This window comes from Hylobates moloch, unplaced genomic scaffold (genome assembly GCF_009828535.3).
Source record: "Hylobates moloch isolate HMO894 unplaced genomic scaffold, HMol_V3 SCAFFOLD_15, whole genome shotgun sequence".
In the NCBI taxonomy this organism is placed as follows: domain Eukaryota; kingdom Metazoa; phylum Chordata; class Mammalia; order Primates; family Hylobatidae; genus Hylobates; species Hylobates moloch.
In genome coordinates this window covers 56,499,514-56,507,301 of record NW_026652290.1, presented here as the reverse complement: position 1 = coordinate 56,507,301, position 7,788 = coordinate 56,499,514, and positions in this window count along the sequence as shown.

Sequence of the window (7,788 nt, the reverse complement as noted above, 5' to 3'; positions counted from 1 at the left end):
GAGTGGACCTCCAGCAAACTCCAACAGACCTGCAGCTGAAGGTCCTGACTGTTAGAAGGAAAACTAACAAACAGAAAGGACATCCACACCAAAAACCCATCTGTACGTCACCTTCATCAAAGACCAAAGGTAGATAAAACCACAAAGATGGGGAGAAATCAGAGCAGAAAAGCTGAAAATTCTAAAAATCAGAGTGCCTCTTCTCCTCCAAAGGAATGCAGCTCCTCACCAGCAATGGAACAAAGCTGGATGGAGAATGACTTTGACAAATTGAGAGAAGAAGGCTTCAGACGATTGGTAATAACAAACTTCTCCAAGCTAAAGGAGGATGTTTGAACCCATCGCAAAGAAGCTAAAAACCTTGAAAAAAGATTAGACGAATGGCTAACTAGAATAAACTGTGTAGAGAAGTCCTTAAATGACCTGATGGAACTGAAAATCATGGCACAAGAAGAACGTGACGCATGCACAAGCTTCAGTAGCTGATTTGATCAAGTGGAAGAAAGAGTATCAGTGATTGAAGATCAAATGAATGAAATGAAGTGACAAGAGAAGTTTAGAGAAAAAAGAGTAAAAATAAATGAACAAAGCCTCCAAGAAATATGAGACTATGTGAAAAGACCAAATCTACATCTGATTTGTGTACCTGAAAGTGACTGGGATAATGGAACCAAGTTGGAAAACACTCTTCAGGATATTATCCAGGAGAACTTCCCCAACGTAGTGAAGCTGGCCAACATGCAAATTCAGGAAATACAGAGAATGCCACAAAGATATTCCTCGAGAAGAGCAACTCCAAGACACATAATTGTCAGATTCGCCAAAGTTGAAATGAAGGAAAAAATGTTAAGAGCAGCCAGAGAGAAAGGTTGGGTTACCCACAAAGGGAAGCCCATCAGAGTAACAGTGGATCTCTCAGCAGAAACTCTACAAGCCAGAAGAGAGTGGGGGCCAATATTCAACATTCTTAAAGAAAAGAATTTTCAACCCAGAATATCATATCCAGCCAAACTAAGCTTCATAAGTGAAGGAGAAATAAAATCCTTTACAGACAGACAAACGCTGAGAGATTTTGTCACCACCAGGCCTGCCTTACAAGAGCTCCTGAAGGAAGCACTAAACATGGAAAGGAACAACCGGTACCAGCCCCTGCAAAAACATGCCAATTGTAAAGACCATCAATGCTAGGAAGAAACTGCATCAACTAACGTGCAAAATAAACAGCTAACATCATAATGACAGGATCAAATTCACACATAACAATATTAACCTGAAATGTAAATGGGCTAAATGCTCCAATTAAAAGACATAGACTGGCAGATTGGATAAAGAGTCAAGACCCATCAGTGTGCTGTATTCAGGAGACCCATCTCACATGCAGAGACACACATAGGCTCAAAATAAAGGGATGGAGGAAGATCTACCAAGCAAATGGAAAACAAAAAAAAGCAGGAGTTGCAATCCTAATCTCTGATAAAACGGACTTTAAACCAATAAAGATCAAAAGAGACAAGGCCATTACATAATGATAAATGGATCAATTCAACAAGAAGAGCTAACTATACTAACTATATATGCACCTAATACAGGAGCACCCCAATTCATAAAGCAAGTCCTTAGAGACCTATAAAGAGACTTAGACTCCCACACAATAATAATGGGAGACTTTAACACCCCACTGTCAATATTAGACACATCAATGAGACAGAAAGTTAACAAGGATATCCAGGAATTGAACTCAGCTCTGCACCAAGTGGACCTCATAGACATCTACAGAACTCTCCAAACCAAATTAACAGAATGTACATTCTTCTCAGCACCACATCACACTTATTCCAAAATTGACCGTGTAGTTAGAAGTAAAGTACTCCTCAGCAAATGTAAAAGAACAGAAATTATAACAAACTGTCTCTCAGGCCACAGTGCAATCAAACTAGGACTCAGGATTAAGAAACTCACTCAAGGCCGGGCGCGGTGGCTCAAGCCTGTAATCCCAGCACTTTGGGAGGCCGAGGCGGGCGGATCACGAGGTCAGGAGATCGAGACCATCCTGGCTAACATGGTGAAACCCCGTCTCTACTAAAAATACAAAAAAATTAGCCAGGCGTGGTGGCGGGTGCCTGTAATCCCAGCTACTCGAGAGGCTAAGGCAGGAGAATGGCGTGAATCCAGGAGGTGGAGCTTGCAGTGAGCCGAGATCGCGCCACTGCACTCCAGCCTGGGGGACAGAGAAAGACTCCGCCTCGAAACTCACTCAAAACTGCTCAACTACATGGAAACTGAACAACCTGCTCCTGAATGACTACTGGGTAAATAATGAAATGAAGGCAGAAATAAAGATGTTCTTTGAAACCAATGAGAACAAGACACAACATACCGCAATCTCTGGGACACATTTAAAGCAGTGTGTACAGGGAAATTTATAGCACTAAATGCCCACAAGAGAAAGCAGGAAAGATCTAAAATTGACACCCTAACATCACAATTAAAAGAACTAGAGAAGCGAGAGCAAACACATTCAAAAGCTAGCAGAAGGCAAGAAATAACTAAGATCAGAGCAGAACTGAAGGAGATAGAGACACAAAAAACCCTTCAAAAAATCAGTGAATCCAGGAGCTGGTTTTTTGAAAAGCTCAACAAAATCGATAGACTGATAGCAAGACTAATAAAGAAGAAAAGAGAGAAGAATCAAATAGACACAATAAAAAATGATAAAGGGGATATCACCACCGATCCCACCGAAATACAAACTACCATCAGAGAATAATATAAACACCTCTACGCAAATAAACTAGAAAATCTAGAAGAAATGGATAAATTCCTGGACAAATACACCCTCCCAAGACTAAACCAGGAAGAAGTTGAATCTCTGAATAGACCAATAACAGGTTCTGAAATTGAGGCAATAATTAATAGCCAACCAAAAAAAGTCCAGGACCAGACAGATTCACAGCCGAATTCTACCAGAGGTACAAAGAGGAGCTGGTACCATTCCTTCTTAAACTATTCCCATCAATAGAAAAAGAGGGAATCCTCCTTAATTCATTTTATGAGGCCAGCATCATCCTGATAGCAAAGCTGGGCAGAGACACAACCAAAAAAGAGAATTTTAGACCAATATCCCTAATGAACACTGATGCAAAAATCCTCAATAAAATACTGGCAAACCAGATCCAGCAGCACATCAAAAAGCTTATCCACCAGGATCAAGTTGGCTTCATCCCTGGGATGCAAGGCTGGTTCAACATACACAAATCAGTAAATGTAATCCATCATATAAACAGAACCAAAGACAAAAACCACATGATTATCTCAAAAGATGCAGAAAAGGCCTTTGACAAAATTAAACAACACTTCAAGCTAAAAACTCTCAATAAACTAGGTATTGATGGGATGTATCTCAAAATAGTAAGAGCTATTTATGACAAACCCACAGCCAATATCATACTGAATGGGCAAAAACTCGAAGCATTCTCTTTGAAAACTGGCACAAGACAAGGATGCCCTCTCTCACCACTCCTATTCAACATAGTGTTGGAAGTTCTGGCCAGGGCAATCAGGCAAGAGATAGAAATAAAGGGTATTCAATTAGGAAAATAGGAAGTCAAATGGTCTCTGTTTGCAGATTACATGATTGGATATTTAGAAAACCCCATAGTCTCGGCTCAAAATCTCCTTAAGCTGATAAGCAACTTCAGCAAAGTCTCTGGATACAAAATCAATATGCAAAAATCACAAGCATTCCCATACACCAATGACAGACAGAGAGCCAAATCATGAGTGAACTCCCTTTCACAACTGCTTCAAAGAGAATAAAATACCTAGGAATCCAACTTACAAGGGATGTGAAGGACCTCTTCAAGGAGAACTATAAACCACTGCTCAATGAATTAAAAGAGGACACAAACAAATGGAAGAACATTCCATGCTCATGGATAGGAAGAATCAATAATGTGAAAATGGCCATACTGCCCAAGGTAATTTATAGATTCAATGCCATCCCCATCAAGCTACCAATGACTTTCTTCACAGAATTGGAAAAAACTACTCTAAAGTTCATATGGAACCAAAAAAGAGCCCACATTGCCAAGACAATCCTAAGCCAAAAGAACAAAGCTGGAGGCATCATGCTACCTGACTTCAAACTATACTACAAGGCTACAGTAACCAAAACAGCATGGTACTGTTACCAAAACAGACATATAGACTAATGGAACAGAATAGAGCCCCTGAAAATAATACCACACATCTACAACCATCTGATCTTTGACAAACCTTAGAAAAACAAGCAATGGGGAAAGGATTCCCTATTTAATAAATGGTGCTGGGAAAACTGGCTAGCCATATGTAGAAAGCTGAAACTGGATCCCTTCCTTACACCTTATATAAAAATTAATTCAAGATTGATTAAAGACTTAAATGTTAGACCTAAAACCATAAAACCCCTAGAAGAAAACCTAGGCAATACCATTCAGAACATAGGCATGGGCAAAGACTTCATGACTAAAACACCAAAAGCAATGGCAACAAAAGCCACAATTGACAAATGGGATCTAATTAAACTAAAGAGCTTCTGCACAACAAAAGAAATTATCATCAGAGTGAACAGGCAACCTACAGAATGGGAGAAAAATTTTACAATCTACCCATCCGACAAAGGGCTACTATCCAGAATCTACAAGGAACTTAAACAAATTTACAAGAAAAAATCAAACAACCCCATCAAAAAGTGGGCAAAGGATATGAACAGACACTTCTCAAAAGAAGACATTTATGCAGCCAACAGACACATGAAAAAATGCTCATCATCACTGACCATCAGAGAAATGCAAATCAAAACCACAATGAGATACTATCTCACACCAGTTAGAATGGTGATCATTAAAAAGTCAGGAAACAACAGGTGCTGGAGAGGATGTGGAGAAATAGGAACACTTTTACACTGTTGGTGGGACTGTAAACTAGTTCAACCATTGTGGAAGACAGTGTGGCAATTCCTCAAGGATCTGGAACTAGAAATACCATTTGATCCAGCCATCCCATTACTGGGTATATACCCAAAGGATTATAAATCATGCTGCTATAAAGACACATGCACACGTATGTTTACTGCAGCACTATTCACAATAGCAAAGAGTTGGAACCAACCCAAATGTCTGTCAATGATAGTCTGGATTAAGAAAATGTGGCACATATACACCATGGAATACTAAGCAGCCATAAAAGTGGATAGGTTCATGTCCTTTGTAGGGACATGGATGAAGCTGGAAACCATCATTCTGAGCAATGTGTCACAGGGACAGAAAACCAAACACCGCATGTTCTCACTCGTAGGTGGGAATTGAGCAATGAGAACACTTGGACACAAGGTGGGGAACATCACACACCGGGGCCTGTCGTGGGGTGGGGGGAGTGGGAAGGGAAAGCATTAGGAGATATACCTAATGTAAATGACGAGTTAACGAATGCAGCACACCAACATGGCACAAGTATACCTATGTAACAAACCTGCATGTTGTGCACATGTACCCTAGAACTTAAAGCATAATAATAAAAATAAATAAATAAAAAGAAAGAAAGAAAGAAAGAAAAATATGATCATATCTGTAGATCTTCTGATTGGCCTTAGAGAAATATATATTAAAAACAAAAATTAAAAATGTGCCCAAGATTTAAACTCAGAGTTATTAATTGTGGTTTTATTGATTAGGAAGAAAAATAGAGTTAAATGCAGTTTAATGATCTATAGAGTGGATACCTTAATAAGCTATGGTTTCATTGATGAGAATCTATGCAGCCATTCATAATTATTAAAAGAAAATAGAACAGCATAAAAGAAAAATCCTATAGTATATTGCTAAAGAAAAAGCAAGTTATAAAATACAATGATTTCATTTTGTTTTTTTAAGCATAAATATATCAATGTAAAAAGTTATTTATATTTAATCCTTATCAATATGCTAGTTAAATTCCTGGTACTCTAATGAGTGACAAAACTATAATTATATCAAGTGTTCACAGAAAATAAGGATTTACTGGAAAATAAAAAAATGTACTACACTTGGAAAAAAAAAAAAGAAAGGCAAAGAGCTTTAAATTACTAATTTGTTGGGGAACATAATTAAGTTTTCACATTCATGTCACCATGAAAGAGAAAATATATTCCATGATTATGTTGAATAATGCCTTTCAATTGTATAGTAACTAAACTATTTATTATATATTAAAATCAACACTGTTATTTGGGCTATTTACTTTTCAATTCTTAAAATCAGATAATAAAATGAAATATAAACGTCACAATAAAATTTCTAAAAGGCAAAAAAAAAAAGTTTTTAAGTGGCAGATGAGCTCGTTCCTGATTATTGTATAGTTGGATTAAAGACAGCGCTTCTTGCAGAGCTTGCAGAGGATAGCATATATTTTAAATGTCTCCTCCATTTTAACACTGTAGTAGGCACAAGTCTCCCATCACTACATTGATAGGAATAAAAGGGAACATTTTAAACCTGTTTTAGCAAGCCAAGGATGTTCTTTTTCAACTAAAATGAAACAAATCATGTCATATTTTCAGAATTCATATTTAGTCCTTCATCAGTTGCTATTTCCAACAATTTATCCTTTAAAGTTGTCATTATGTTTAAATTGTATTTTGATAAAATAAATCAATTCCAGATTTTATACATTGTTAGGATCACGATTACTAAACTAAGCTGAAAATACCACAAATTTTAATGTAGTCCTACTGCACATGACTGGTACACAGTTCATATGACATGGGACTCACCATATGAGTTCAGCAACATCCAAACTAATTTGTGTCGTATTCAAGATAACCAGTTCACTGATCACCAATGTTTCAGCAATATACAATTGCTATAAAATTCTCTAAGTGATTCTTCTCAATTTCTGCCCTCATCTTGTGGAGAGGTAATAACAAATAGCTCACGGACTGACACTTATCCATAGACCATACTTTGAGTAGTGCTGTTGTCCTAAGGAGTTAGGTACAAACTTCACCACAAAGACTAAAGACCTGGGAAGACTTAAATATCACTCAGAATAACTCAGAACCTGACAGAGTGTCATGATAATGAGGCTTTAATGCAAATTGTCACACCTTGTGTCATCTGAGTCCTTCAGGAAGCAAACACTGAAATGGTGTTAGGAGTACAAAAGGTTGGGGGCAGGGGGCACTGCTCTGAAAAATAAAATGTTACTTCTCTGATCCTCAGTATCCTCTTCTGGAAAATAGAAACAATAATGGTATCTATTTCTTAGGTATTATGAGGACCAAATGAGACAATGTGTTTCAATATTAATCCTAGTGCAAGGCACAGAGTAAACACTTAATAAACGTTAATAAACATTATTAGTAACAGTAGTAGGGGTACTATGTTATCACTATAAAGGAGGAAATTAGAAACTTCTGATGTTGAATTTAGGAAGTTTGTTAAATCTTAGTGTTCAAATTATGAGTAATAAAATTGGCTCCCAAACAATATCAGAATAAAATATTAGAATTCTTTTTATTTTCTAAGTGATAGCATAAGAAAATCACATCTTACAGATGTCATAACAATAATTGACTTAGGTGAGACTCATTAATAGATTCTGAAATTGTGTGAAAGTTTGATGGGGAACAGGATATTTATACCACCTTAAATCATCGCAGATTATTTTTGAATTAACTTTATAGTAGATAAATCTGCTAGACATAGAACCAAGTTAACATAGACATAGAACCAACTAGACATAGAACCAAGTTCTATGTTAACATCACTCATA